Here is a 15824-nt window from a genome sequence, read left to right as displayed (position 1 = left end):
AATATGACCTTCTCAGAGATGTCTTCCCTTCTTGCTCCTACATTTGAGCCCCCTCACCCTTCTCCCGTTATTTTTTGTCAGTCACTCCCATTTATTTCCTTCATACTGCTTAGTACCATGTGTGATTTGTCATGTCTTAGTTGAACTGTTTATATTGCCTTTTCAACCACTCGCCTGTGAGCTTTTCAGGGAGGCCTAGTGTCCGTTTCATCGACTAGTGTATGCCCAGGACATTGCAGAATGAATGAATGAATATATCTTTGAAAACTTGTGCAAGTATATCTGCTGGGCCAAGAAGCATATATATTTCAAATATTTAATAAGTGGTTTTCCATAAAGGCCATACTGATTTACATTCTCACTGATGATATAGGAGGATACCTGTCCCTCTAAGGCATGAGGTTTCTTTTTCATGAGAACTCATGGAAAAAAAAAAATTAGCCCGTATTAAGATATCAGAGGGGCCCTGGTAGTGCAGTGGTTAAGCGTTTGGTTGCTAACTGCATGGTTGGTGGTTCGAACCCACTAGCAGCTTTGAGGGAGAAATATATAGCAGTCGGCTTCCATAAAGATTACAGCTTTGGAAACCCTATGGGGCAGTTCTACTCTGTCCTATAGGGTCACTATGAGTTGGATCAACTTGGCAGCAGTGAGTGGGTTTGATTAAGATATCTAAATGCTGTTCATTTAAATGCTACTAATTTATTAGATTATAATAAATAAAAATGAGGTTAAAATTCTGAGTATACCAATCTAAGAAACTACACAGGACTAAGCAAGTCTTGTGCATCTTGGTTAAATCTAGGGACCTGGCATTCCTGCTAGACCTAATATCACCCTAGCCTTTTTACTGTCTCAGGGGTAGGATGGTAAGAAATATGAAATGGCTTGGTGGCAATGTCTGACCCCCTCTAACATCACTTGGGGGAGGGAGAATCAAGATCAACAGCCCAAAGCTGATTCCTGTGAGGCTGAAGTCAGACATGCCACTTCTCTCCACCATCTTTACTAATTCTGACACCAACCCCCCCTCCCACAGTGCTTGCCACTTCTCTGCTGGGTTCAATAATTCATTGCAATGGCCACACAAAACTCACAGACTATACTCACGATTGTAGGGGGGTTTATTAAGGAAGTAACAGGTTACAATTCAGACTCAGGAACATTGAAGTATACAGTTCTTCCATCAGGACAGCATCTTCCTAGCTATGCTTGCAGGTATTCCTCTCCCTGGCCCTAGGCCTCTGACCAAAAGCACTCAGCTTTCTATCTCTGTGGGCTGGGAAGCCCACTACACCATCTCCTGCTGATGAGTCTCTCCTGCCACCACTTCTCAGAGTCTTCAGGGTTACAGCTCACTTGCTCTTGGTCTCCTGCTTCCATGAGCTTCTCAGCTCAGGGATCCTGGGTTCAAAGGACGTGTTCTCCCCTTCTGGCTGTTCTTCCTTGGTGGTTGTGGTATCTTCTCTTTCCTGCCTCTGGGGTGGCTTATTTCAAACCCAGCAGGATGCCAAAAGTGACCAATCCCCTTGGTGGACCACAATTACCCTATCACACAGTTCCTCCCAATTACTTGGGTACGAGTTACAAGGCCATGTCTAGAAAGGCCACACATAGAAGTGATCTATCACACTGCAAGAAAACAAAGGAGAAGCAAATGGAAACTCAAACATCAATTTATTGTACCCTTTATTTGCTGTTGTGACCTCTTTATACATATTGAATTTTCCTTTTGATGGGAAAGAGCACATTTCACAGAGGTCTTCACCTATTTTCTAGTATCGTGGGAGCCATGACTTCTGTGTTTCTAGTCATCGAATTTTACCAGTATTATTGTTGGTAATTCCCGAGAAGAAAGATATTTCTTTTGAGAATTGTTTACCTTAAATGTCCACCCACCACTCCACCCACAGGAAGAAATAACAACTGGAATGCCTCACTGGCTTCTCAAACCACATGCTATGAGGCACGGCACCCTGTGGGAATGGGTGGACCGTAACTCTCTGCTGTGCCACAAATGCTCATTGTAGCCAAATGGAGTCTGAAAACAGCATAGAACATGAAGGAAAACTTATTGCCAAGGATTTCAGGAAAGCCTGTGGATTAGAACTACTAGCGCTAGCTTGGTGAGGAAGACGAATGTTTGCCTGTAATTCTTTATTCGTAAGAGTCAGTGTGTTTCTCTGCTGAAGACTCATGCGTTGCTAGTACGTTTTTACGCAGTGAGGCATCATATACTGATACCTTTATGATTAGTAAGTTCCAAGTAAGTTTGGAAAACCTGTAAAACTTGCACAGCTTATTATACTCTGCATTTTCATATTGGTGTCCTAACCAGGAGCTAGAAAATCTCCTGAAAAGATTAATTACAGAGAACAGAAAATTTCAAGGGAATTTTGTTGCTGTTATTGTTCTGGAGGCAGAATAACAGTCTCATTTCATGTGGATCTGTTTGGGATTCATGCTTAGGAAAGCACTGAACTCTCAGCTCAAAAACATGGACGTGTTCCTTCTGTAGCTTGGGACATATTTAATGGGCCGTCTTGGACTAAGCACCATTATTCTATTCAATGACATTAAAAAGAGGATTATAATCCATTATCTACCTGAATTGTTAATAAATCAGTGTCTTTACATCAAAATATTTAGCTTATAGAATTTTTTTTTCTACATTGTTTCACAGTAACTTTTTTGAGCATTATTTCAATTTACTTGCCTTTATTGAAACTTCTCAGTTAATTTAGGCTGAATGCTAAGTGCCTTTCTCAATCTTTGCCACATGAGTTCATGTTCTTTGATTCAAGGCTGATCTGTTTCTTTGGCATTTTCCTGGAAGGGTACACCTAAAGAGAGATTAAAGGTAGAGAGGGCTCCACCTCTACTCTCATTTCCCAGGACAGCACATCCATGAGTCAATTCATGGTGCATTTTGTTGTGTTAGACACAAGGCTGATTTTACGGTTGCTTGTGAATGCTGCTCAACTTGTGCAACATGGTGGCTTAATGCTAAGTCTTCAAATCTCCAGTGTGAAGTAAGGATTGACAGATTCTCAGAACGCCTTTTTATTGCTTTCGACATTGAAGTGATGCAGTTTGTATAGATTTGTGTTGGTCGGTCTTTATTTGAAGGAAGCATGAGGAACTTAGGACATTTTATCTCCAGTTACCAGGTTTTGCTAGATATTCAACTGGTCTATTGAAATTTTTCAATTTTAGGGTAAATGTTGGATAATTTATATTTTGTTAGCAAATGATTCATAACTTCCAGGGTTTTCAAATCATTTATCACATATTTGCATATAGCATTTTTCTTAAGAGGAATTTTAAGGTGGGTTTTTTATTTATAGAGTAAATGTAAAGATCAGTAACTTTTCTCTACCCTACAATAAGATAAGGATCTAGAAATTACTGTGAGAAAAAGAATCCATTTACAATTTTGGTTAAACACTATAAACTGTTTGGAAGTAACTTCTCAGCTTTCTCACAGAAGAATATTAATGATGGATATAAAATAAGATCCAAAGAGTAAAAAGATATTATATTGTCCCTGGATGAGAAAAAATTACTATAACAACATGTCAATCCTTAAAAACAAGACAAAACAAACAAAAAAAGCTGAAAAATGCTCTCAGTCCTGACTGACTGTGTAGGGGCAGAGGTGGTGGGAGAATCAAAAGACCTTAAAACACATGTGGAAGAAAAAATATCTCCCAAAGCCAATGAAAGAATGATTAAGAAGAATATTGAAGGAGTTGGGCTTTATCAGATACGAGAATTTAATATAATATTGCTAATATCCAAAAAAAAAGCAGTTGTTAAATGCAACCACTGCTTCTGGACTCCTGTTTCTGGGGGGTTGGGGGCATTCAGCTCTAGTAATGCTTTCTTTGCTCTTTACGCTTGTTTAATACTAGAAGGCAGACTGTTTGTTGTGGGTGCTCCCACCCTCAGCATGCTGTTTCACACTTTTCTGCTTTTGCTCGTATTTTTTTCTTTGCTGAAAGACACTTGTCCACCTCTTTGCTAGCTGCTTCCCTAACACAAAGCTCTGGATTTAGTTTCTCCCTGTACCCTCCTCAGGAAACCCTAGTGGCATAGTGGTTAAGTGCTACCGCTGCTAACCAAAGGGTTGGCAGTTCAAATCCACTAGGCACTCCTTGGAAACCTGATGGGGCACTTCTATTGTGTCCTAAAGGACCGCTATGAGTCAGAATTGACTCCAGGCTAATGGGTTTTGGTACCCTCCCCTGATCTCCCAGAATAACCTGTGTTCCAGGTCTGGATGCCCGTAGAACCTAGGAAGGGCTCTCTCAAAGGTTATATTGAAATGTTTAAGGGTTGATCTCTCCAGCTAGTCTGTAATGTCCCAAAGAGCAGAGACTGTGCCTTGTTTCTCTTTGTACCCCAGTGGCTCAGGCGGTACGTGGTTTAAAGCAAATACCCCATAAATGTTTGTCGAACAGAAGCGAATTCAGTGAGTCAAAAGTCTAAGCAAAATGTGGGCTAGCAATTATACCTCGGAGGGTCACATCAAAAGAGCAGATCTGGAAGTCCTACAAGGAAATGGAGGATCAGGGTCAGACTGTAAAAAACCAAACCAAACCCATACCCATTGCATCAAGTTGATTCTAACTCATAGCAACCTTATAGGACAGAGTAGAACTGCCCCAGATGATTTCCAAGTCTGTACATCTTTTCTGAAGCAGACAGCTACACCTTTTCCCACAGAGTGGCTGGTGGATTCCAACCTCTGACTTTTTGGTAAGCAGCTGAGTGCTTTAACCACTGTACTACCAGGGCTCCTTCGGACTGTAAAATGGGGGCAAATTTCAATGTCTGAAAAAGTCCTTGCTAACTTAGAGTCAGAAATCCAAGTCTGCAGTCAGAATAGAAGTCAAGAGCTTGGGGTGTAGGACTAGTATGAGAAAAAAACCCTGGGGAACAATACTTCAGGAACCAGAACAGGCAGCCTCGCAGGCAGAGGTGTATCTAACACCAGGCAGGCAGGGGCGTGCTGCAGGAGCCCCTTGGGGGATGGGGTGGGGTAAAGGGTGGAGTGTTGGGGTAGGGCTCCAATGAGCAGTTTCGACTGGCTGTTGCAGTTTCCATCATCAGCTGAGAGATCATTCAACAATTTAAAACTAGTTGCCATCGGCGCTATTTTCCTTAGATACCCAACCAGGAGAGGACTCTGAATCCTAGAACAGGGACTCTACCTCTGTTCTGCTTTTGTGCGGGCTTCCTGGGGAAGCCAGAGAAGACTTTTGGGTGTGGCTGGTTCTGGAGCAGCAGGATCCCTGCAGGCTTGTGATCCTAGAGCCACCTTCCAGGGTGTGTCATTCCTCCTGTCTCTTGGCAGGCAGCCTACTTTTCTCTGTGCTTTCTAGTCTTTCTCCTTCCCTCTCTTCCACTTCCCTCCCACTGCTTCAGTTCCCCCCCCATCTCCTTGTCTATATATTCTTTCTTTTTTTTCTATCTTTGTGTTCCTATTAAAAACCAGTTGCCATGGAGTTGACCCTGACTCAGAGCAACCCCACGTGTGTCAGAGTAGAACTGTGCTTAATAGAGTTTTCAAATGGCTGGCTTTTTGGAAGTAGCTTGCCAGGCCTGTTTTCCGAGGCACCTCTGGGTGAACTCGAACTGCCAACCTTTCAGTTAGTAGCTGAACAGCTTAAAGGTTTGCACCACCGAGGGACTCCTATTACTTTCTCTCTTCTGTACTGCCTCTGGGCAGAATGTAGACCTCAAATATGCACTAATCTGTTTATCAAAAAGAAATTTTATATTTTCCCTTGAAAAAGTAAATGCTCCTAAATAACTTCTCTCACTCTTTAAAGATCGGTGAGTTAAAATGCTTGACATTCATTTAGATTTCACTGAAATCCACCGTGCTAGAGTTGGAAAGAAAATGAACTACTTTGTGTGGGGGTTCAGGTGTGGGGTGGATGCACTGACTGTCCCCCAATAAGAGTGGGGGCCATGAGGTTCAAGCCCTTTCTCCTCACCTTTCAGGAAGGGCAGAACAGGGAAAGTTGAGCATAAGGAGTTCCTCTCAGGAGAAGAGTTTTCCCTCAGGACACAGTTGTTCATTTCTCTCTAGGAAAGAGGAGGCCTCATCCATAACTTTCTCAACTGACCATGAAACAAACACCTGGGGTGGGGGATTACATAGTTTGGGATTTAATCACAAAGAGAATCCTCGAAGACTGGTTTTTTCTTGCATAAAATGCCTGAAGTGCCTCAGGTCACTCCCATTTCAGAAAACATTTAGTACCTGAAATAAGGATTACCTTGTCAAATGGGAGTAGGTGAGAACTAGGCAATTTCATGCCCAGATATGTAGTCAAAGCAACTCACTTTTTTTTGAAGAGAATGACTTTGAAGCCCTGATAGCAAGGGTCTCACTACCATCATAAGGCTCATCATGGGTAGAGCCTGGAATCCCCCCAGCTTTCAGGTCAGGATGACACATTCCACTGAGCAGGAATAATGGCACCTGTATCAAAACCTAGTGGTGTAGTGGTTAAGAGCTACGGCTACTAACCAAAAGGTCGGCAGTTCAAATCCACCAGGTGCTCCTTGGAAAATCTATGGGGCAGTTCTGCTCTGTTCTATAGGGTCGCTATGAGTCAGAATTGACTCGATTGCAATGGGTTTGGCTTTGGGTTTTGGCATCACCATCTCAGAAGTGTGACCTATTTCATACTCCCAAAATTGAAGATCCAAGCAGAGAGGCAAAAGGGGGTCGGCAAGGTTGAATTTAAGTGAATGAAGAAATATGATACACGTACATATTTTTCCATGTACATGAACAGTCTCTACTTTGTAACAATTACAGTAGAAAAAAATTTTTTTTTTCTTTTATGATAGGTGAAGATCACTGCATACTCATTTTTACCAAATCTTCCATGATACTCCAGGGACTTGATGACTTCCTTATTTTTTCTGTTTTTCTCTGTCTAAAGGATCTGCCCAGTGCTTATCTTTGTGTGCTGTGAACACGAAGTGCCTGAAAGCATCTCACACGTGCACAGCCTTTTGTTGTGCTCAGAGAGGCACTCTCCCACCAGCTTCCCCCATGCAGTTTTATTATTGCCCCCCAGCAATAAAGTCCTTCTGTCTCTCAACTGATTTAGAACATTCAAACATTTGAGAGCCTAAGGAAACTTAAAATAATCTAGTCTCGTGGCTTTCAAACCTGTTTTAACCACAACTCATGGTCAAAAATAGAATTTATGTAACCAACCAATACGTAATTACAGAAATAGAAATGAAACAAAAGTTTCACAATACTTAACTCTTACTATGTGTGGCATACTCTGATATTTTCTTTTATATTCTATTTAATTCCATTAAAAGTGTTGATCTCTATAGGCATGCTGAATTGACTTCATGGTCCATTAGTAATATAATATGACCCACAGTTTGAAAACACTGGTTTAATCCATTCCGTAATTTTATAAATAGACAAAGTAAGGTGAACAGATTTTAAACGACTTATATACACTGCTATAAAGTTCCCGAACTGCATCCAACGTGAATGGAATTCTCAGTCCAATGATGCTTCAGATATGCAGAGCTATAGGCTTTGATGGGTAGAAGTTGTAACATCTGATCTTTTCTCCCCGAATAGGTTAATAATGTCTCCTTATGATTTCTCCCATAATCTACAGCTAATAAAAAAAAAATAGAGGAGATAATTTTGGTAACAGTGATAAGAAGCGATTATAGAAGGATAATTCACTCAATAAATATTTATTCCACAGGTACTTATTAAGTGCTTAATATGTTCAGGGCACAGCCTAGATGCTAGAGACACAAAGATGAATAAGATAATGGTGAAATCTCGAAGCAGGGTGTGCCCACAGGCATCTAAAGAAAGTTACTAATTCGATTGATACTGTGACAGGTTTTACATGACTAACTGGTCGTGTGAATCTGACAAATATTTAATGAATGCCTACTATGGCAACTACATTTTCTAAAACTCAGCTTGTTCTAACAAGAAGTACATACGGGGGCAACAGGTAGATTTTAAGTTAAGACTAAGAGGGGCGGGACCTGTCCTGGAAATCCGGGAGGTAGTGTCGTTGTTAGCTGTCATCAGGTTAACCCCCAATTTACGGCCACCCCATGGACAATGGAGTCAGAGCTTTGTGATCCATAGGATTTTCATGGGCTGATTATTTTGGAAGTAGATCACCAGGCCTTTCTTCCTGGTCTGTCAGAGTCTGAAAGCTCTGATGAAGTCTGTTCAGCATCGTAGCAACAGGGAACCTTCATTGACCAACAAGTAGTGGCTGTCCGTGAGATTCATTGGCTGGAAATTGGACCCAGATTTCCTGCCTGGAAGGTGAGAATCTACCACTAAACCACCACCGTCCCCTAAAAATCACCCATTGCTCTAAATTTCAAAGCTCATTATGTTTACTTATATTGACCAGAATTTCTGTTTGACACAGTGTTAGATGCCTTCTCTTTTAACTATTCACTGCTAATCAGTATGACTGTCATGGAGCTGAGTGGTTTCAAACGCAGATTTAATTTCTCAGCCTTTTTCCTGCTGAGCTACTTGCTTTTCTGTCTTAGCTGAGGGTGCTTGGCTAGTGCTTTGCCAAAATATGCAGTGGTTTGGACGCACCCTTATCTGCAGAGAAAGGGCACCCTTTCCTATTGCACAGAAACTATTATTCTTAAACCTGTGATTTTCTGTGGCCTTTCCTTCTCTCCCTCCATTTGCTCACTCTCTTCGGGGAGGGAAGAGAGTGGTGGGAGGAATCAGGGAGGGGTGTGTTGCTCTTTAGTTCTGCTGGGCTTTTCTTTTGGAGGCAGCCTGAGGTGCTGGGGGGAAAGGAACTGTTGACTTGGAGAGGAATGGGGAGTGGCCAGAGTTAATGGAAGGTAAGTGTCCCATTCCCTCTTGTTCTGCTAGGGAACGTCTCCCTCTTTCAGATTCTCATGTTTGCTTCCTTTCGGTAGAAAATGAACTTCCTGTCAGATACCTGAAGATTGGGGGAGTCAGGCATCTAAGTTAGTCCAGGTTACCAGAATATGATAAATGTTTTTCCTTTTAATTTCTTAAGATGATTAGTTGCTTTTCACATATATATATTTAACTGGGGCTGGTGAAAAAGTGTTAAGGTTCTGGTTGACTTTTCTTTGTTTCCACACTTGCTGTGTGACTTTGTCCTAAAGCACTACTGGGTTTCAGTAATGATGGAGGCATTTGGAGTCTTCGGTAAAGAAGGACTCTAACCACACTGTGAAGATTATGCTGTTTATGAATAGATAACAGCTATCAGAAAAAGCTAATGATGCTCATTAGCTGGTGATATTTGTTTGGGGGAGTTGCATCCCAGCTTGTAATTGTTATGAAAGTGATTACTGTATAAGCCTGTTGTAGAGAAAAACCGCAACGCTGTTTCAAGTTAACACAGGGAAACTCACTAAGGGTTTAAAACAATTGCAATTAGGGAATAGCCCATTGAAAATGGAACCAGACAGTCCCGGAGCAGTATGTTATATAACTATTCTTATGGGGTAAAAAGAAGAACCAAACCATAGGGAAGACGATTATATGAAAGTCAATGACTATTGTAATAATCACACTCTGATTGGCTACTGATTATTAATAGTATAGTTAGTGATTGCAGATAGTTTCACAGGATGGTCACAAGACACTTTCACGTATTTTCTTCGTCTATCTTGCAAAAACATCGTGCTGGCAACAGCACCCAGACAGCACTCTTCCTGAGCACATGTATTTTGAGGGGTGCAGATGGTCACATGAACAAGACCCCTCGGAACACATGGTTTCGCATCCTGGTTTTGGTGTGAAAAACTGAGGAAAAAAATATATATTTTCCCAAAAACATAGCCGTTAGCCTAGAAATCCAGATTAAAATGAAACAGCACAGTCAGCATGTTACGCCTCTGCCTCACAGACTGCACTGAAAGTTGGCTTTCCCCGAGACAAGCCAGATGTTCCCTGAGGTGTCCAGGTCTTTTTTTTGTCTGTGTTCAAGGCATAAAACAAAACATTTTCAGTGTTGTTTGTCACAGTGCCTTCCTTCCCACCAACAGCTCAGTGTGGTTGAGACAAAGAATATAAAGTCCCTATCGATGGCACTAGTTTTTTTTTTTATTTTAAGGCAGGGTAAGGGGTGGAAATATTGGCATATAACTATAGAAATGGAAAAAATAACAGAGGACAGGCTAGTACATGAAAGATTCAAACTGTGAAAGATTATTTATGGTTTAATGCATTCTGGGACAGTATATATATGTATATATATATATATTTTTTAAATGAAAAACAAAGTAATAAATCTACCATTATCTTGTCAGATTGCGCCCTATCTTTGCTGGGAGTATTTTTTTTCCTTCTGAAGCGGGTATAAAGATCCTTCCTGATGGCTTGTTACTGTAGGTCTATCATCAGCCTGTGCATGGTACCTGGGAGATGCCAGTGTGACCTGTGGTTGAGACTTTCTCATGCCTTTTTTGGATGAGAGATTTTTTAGAGTTCAGATAGATAATGATTTGTTACTTTCTTAGAAAACTATACCCGGTAACATTTGTTCCAAGTATCTACTAGACATAGACCAGGCCTGGACACATTTTAGATAGTGGGACCTATATTTTCTTCAGTTAAAAAAAAAAATTGAGTAAGTTTTATGGCTATCCAAAATAACTTGGGACAACTTAACCCTTGATAGCAGGAGATATCTATCTAAATATTCTTCTATCATGCTGGCATCCTTACAAATAATAATAATCATAATAATATGATACGTCTATCGGATTCACAGACTCAAAGAACCCGAAAACTGGAAGGGGACGTGGGACTCCAGAAACTTAAAAAAAAAAAATGTTATTATAGCTATAGTTATTGCATCTTAGTTGTTTTTAATAACATCAAAGACAATCTTGTTAATAACGTGCTGTAATAGATTCTTAAATATGTCCATAGTCTTTGATCCTGAAATTTCAATTCCAATGGATATACTATCCCTTAAAATACTTTAACAAAGAACTTTAAATGTAAAAAGTAGACACAAACTTTCAAATATAATAATCTCAAAAAAAAAATGTGTTCAAATAGTAAGGTTGTAGAGAAAAACCAAGTAACAATCACAAATCTGGATTTCTTAGGCATGACCTGAAGAGTAGACCCGTATTCATCTTAATTGAAAGGATAAATATCATAGTGTTAGCAGTCTTTGCCTCTGGGTAATGGAACATGATTTTAGTTTTCTCTTTTTACATTTATATTTTTAAAAATTTCTGTAAGCGCAGAAAATAATCAATGTACCACTAAAAGCAAAAAAATCGCTTAAAATCTTAATACGAAGTTAAAAAAAATTTTATTTCTATTCCTAATGAATGTAGAAAATGCATTTTTATTGAGCTGGAGGACTGGGTCTCCATGTTCTACCCCTTCAGCAGATAGTCCTACAGGGAGAATTTTATTGTGTTAAGAACAGGTACTGGGTACTGGTATTTTTAGGTTACAGTGCCATCTTTGGAACATAGATGGCATAACTGGCTGCCTCATTTGCTGATGATGTAAAATGAACAATTATAATATGATTTTGTAAAATGGACAATTAATTATTCCATTATCCCAAGGATTATGTCATGTGGATGAAACTCAAATTATTTCTCCACTGGTTTGATTCATTGAAAACATTTCCTCGATAGTCTCCTTACCAACCGTCTCACGCCCTTCCTATCCAAGCTAGAGCAAACTTTTCAATGATTTCATATGTTGCAGTGGTTAAGCGTTCGGCTGCTAACCTAAGGGTTGGCAGGTTGTATCCACCAGTCGCTCCTTGGAAACCTTGTGGGGCAATTCTACTCTGTCCTATAGGGTCGCTATGAGTCAGAACTGACTTGACGGCAATGAGGTTTTTATTCTCCTTTAAGTATTTCAGTAGTTCTCTTTAGCTTTCAGATTAAAATAACAATTTCTTAGCACGTCACATTTCCAGGCTCCTAACTCTTTGAGTTTCATCATCATATAAAATGATCTTCTTTCATTCTACTGCTTTACCAAACTATTTTGGTTTTTAGATGGAGCCAACTTGTCTCTCAGCTTTCCTTATTTCTCTCCCTCCCTCCTTTATGGGCCTGGAATACCCTTCCCATTTCCTGTTCTGGCTATTCCAGAGTCCTGACAGCTCAGGTCAAAGGTCATTTCTTTTGCGAGCCTTACCCTATCCACTAGGCTGGACATTCCTTTTCTCCTAGGGCACCCATCGCACTGAATTTTAACTCTTTCCTGCTTTCTCTGGCTGTGAGGTCCTTGATGGCAAAGACTTGTTCACCTTTCTGTTCTCAGCACTCAGCTCACAGGCAAATAGTGAAATGCTCAAAAAGTTTTTAATGGATGGATGAATGAGCATTGGAACTAAGTCACTGTGGCTCCCATATCATTTTTCTTTTTCTCAATTTAAGAGGTAGATCAAAAGGTGGATTAAATGAGAAAATGTTTGTAATTAGTATAGTGCTTGGCATATAATAGTGAATTTTTTTTATTTTTCTTTGTTTACAACTCCTATCTAGTTTCATGTTACTCACACCTAATTGCTCATGCTTCACGGATACTAAGCTCTCACCCAGTCAGTACCTCCCTGCTGAGTACATGATTAAGACTCCTGGTCAACCAATATTTATGCTGATCACATGCATGCATTGTGACTTTTGTACTAACACCTCAGCATCACTCATCACACATACTCACTGCCTCCCTATTCAATGCACTTTCAGCAGGTTTCCTAAGTAACTCAATCACCTTTGTAATCACAGAGGAGCTCAGCTCTATGAATTTCTAACCAAAGTATGGTCCTGTTTTAAAAAAAATTCATTTCAATGCTAGCGTTGATCTTTTAAGCCAACAACAATAAATACAGGTAGTCCTGAATTTTCATCTGCCCCACTTTCACTCAGCTCACTTTATCCACATTATGTATTGACACCCCTACATTGCCTTTCTTGTGCACAGTTAAGCCTAAATAAAAGCTAATGAGCGAACCCTTTGTGTCAGCACATACTATCTGCCAGCCAAAAGTTCAGGAACCATATTTGTGTGCAGAACAGAATTTATTTGTGTAATCATTTAAATAGTTTTATTACCTTTTGCCATTATCATTTAAAAAAATAATAAGAGAATCTTGTGTTTATTTGTTTTCCTGATAATCAACAAAACACTGGCAAAATCACCATCAGTAATTCCTTCCCAATGTGGAATCAGTTTCTTCAGTCTTCTGATTATTTCAAGTAAGCTGAAATCAAATTTAAAGATGTCTTGGAGAAATAATTTTTATTATCTGTATTTAATATTTAGTCCATGTTTAAAATATTGTAACAATCATTTATGCATTGTAACATTCATGAACAAAAGTAAACAGTTATGCCGTGTTTAGTGACAGTAATTGTTGGCTTTCTGGAAATGGGCTTATTCCATGTAACATGTAAGTCTCATGTTTGCGGTTCATTTATTTGGTTTTCATAGTTGATTTGAGGAATATATTGTGATTAAAAATAAAGAAATTTTTATTCCATTTTTAATATTGGCAGCTCTATTTTGCCCTCTGATATATAGTATTTTTTTTTTTAATTACTGAATTTTAACAGAATAGAAGAAATGGCTTTGAAAGAAAATAAAAACTAGCATTCAACAGATTGCTATAATAAAAGAAAATCTTATTATCAGGAGATTCTCTCATTGAACCGTAAATTTGTGGAAGTTTTAACTTTCTTCTAAAACCAAAAAACCAAACCAAACCCAGTGCCGTCGAGTCGATTCCGACCCATAGCGACCCTATAGGACAGAGTAGAACTGTCCCATACTTTCTTCTAAAGTATTTATCATATGCAAAATAACGTACTGGAGTTTTCAAGGACTCAAGGTTAGTAATTTATAAATTCATCAATTTAATTTCAATTAATTCTAATAAAAATTCCATCAGTTTTTTTTTTTTCTTACTTGAGTGAATATATGGGTCGGAATTGACTCGACAGCAGTGGGTTTGGTTTTTTGGTTTTGAGTGAATATAACAGAAGTGCCAAGGTTACTATCTTTAAAAAAAGACACTGGGTGTGTAATGCTCCTAGTAGATACAAAAACATACTAAAAAAACAACAATCAGTTGTAACAATAGTCAGGCTTATTGGCATAGCTAATAATACAATATATCAATGAAATAAAAGAGAGACTGGAAATGTATCTAAGCATATATGGTAGTTTATAATATAATACTTACTGATGCATTCTGTTCTTCAGTCAACTTAATGCTTACTGATTGCCAGGGTCTGTATAGATGATGGGTATACATCAAGTAATCATATTTCTTACTAGATTACTAAAAATTTAAAAAACTGATCTTTTCAATTATTATTAAGTGTGTGGTTAATCAAGTCCTGTCAAGAACTCTTGGTGGGAGTATAAATTGAGACAGCTTTTTTTTGAGAAGAAATTTGGAAAAACTCTGGAAAATTATTTGCACATAATTTTTTTTTTGATATGGCAACTCCCCTTTTAAGAGGCTGTGAGTTGGAATTGACTCCATGGCAACGAGTTAGCACGATTTATTTCAAAAAACACGTGAGGTTCTTTTCCACAACTTTATTTTAGTACTCTTCCTGCAAAAGGTAATTTTCTCCTGAAATATAATTGTCGTCTTGTGTTATATGCTTGCATCTTCTTGCTAAGGGTGGTGTTTACACAAACTTTTCAAAGATTGTTTAAAAGGCTGCTATCTAGAGGCAGCACTGCTGAACTGCAGATGCTTGCTTTTCAGTATTTGAGAGAATATGACTGTATGCTTCACTTCTAAAATTGATGAGTGCACGCTATGTACTAGACACTCTACTAACAGTGGAGATAGAGAAATGAGGAAAGCTCTGTCCTTGTTACTAAGAAGTGTGCAGACTGGCAAGTGTAGGAAAAATGAATGTGTTTATTACTGAAGCAAGTAAAAGAGAGGAGGCTAAGCAGATAGTTTGACGCTCCAAAGAGCCAGTGAGGTTTGGATGAGTTTCGAGGGATGAATAGAAAAAACCTGTCCTAGTCATTTAGTGCTGCTGTAACAGAAATACCACAAGTGGATGGCTTTAAAAATAGAATTTTTTTTTTTTTTCTCACCATCTAAAAAATCTAGTAGCCTAGAAATATAAATTCAGGGCATCAGCTCCAGAAGAGGGCTTTCTCTGTCTGTCAACTCAGAAGGAAGGTCCTTGCCATCAGTCTTCCCCTGGACTAGGAGATTCTCAGCAAAGAAACCCCAGGTTCAAATGATGCGCTATTCTCCTGGCTCTTGTTTCTTGGTGGTGTGAGGTCCCCATGTCTCTCTGCTTGGCTCTCTCTTTTATATCTCAAAAGAGATTGGCTCAAGATACAATCCAATCTTGTAGTTTGAGTCCTGCCTCAATAACATAACTGCTGCTATTCGCATCTCATCAACATGGTAAGGATACGTTTTACAACACATGGAAAAATCACATTAGATGACCAAATGGTGGACAGTCAGACAGTACTGGGAATCGTGGCCTAAGCAGATTGATACACGTATTTTTTGGGGACACAATTCAATCCATGACAAACACTAAGTGGATAAAGGGAATGGAAAGGATTCCAGATTAAGGAACCAGGCACAGAAGTATGAGAAACCATGCCATATCTTAGAAACTACATATAGTCCATTTAAACCTCTAATTTATGCCATATCTGGAACAGTATCTAGAGTCTTTTTCAATTGATTTGTTATTTCATAATGAGCATATACTAATAAAGTAATGATTCTATTGAGACATTCTACTAA

The sequence above is a fragment of the Elephas maximus genome, chromosome 11 (genome assembly GCF_024166365.1).
Source record: "Elephas maximus indicus isolate mEleMax1 chromosome 11, mEleMax1 primary haplotype, whole genome shotgun sequence".
In the NCBI taxonomy this organism is placed as follows: Eukaryota; Metazoa; Chordata; class Mammalia; order Proboscidea; family Elephantidae; genus Elephas; species Elephas maximus.
The sequence above is the reverse complement of the archived record's forward strand: the minus strand, read 5'-3'. Positions refer to the sequence as shown.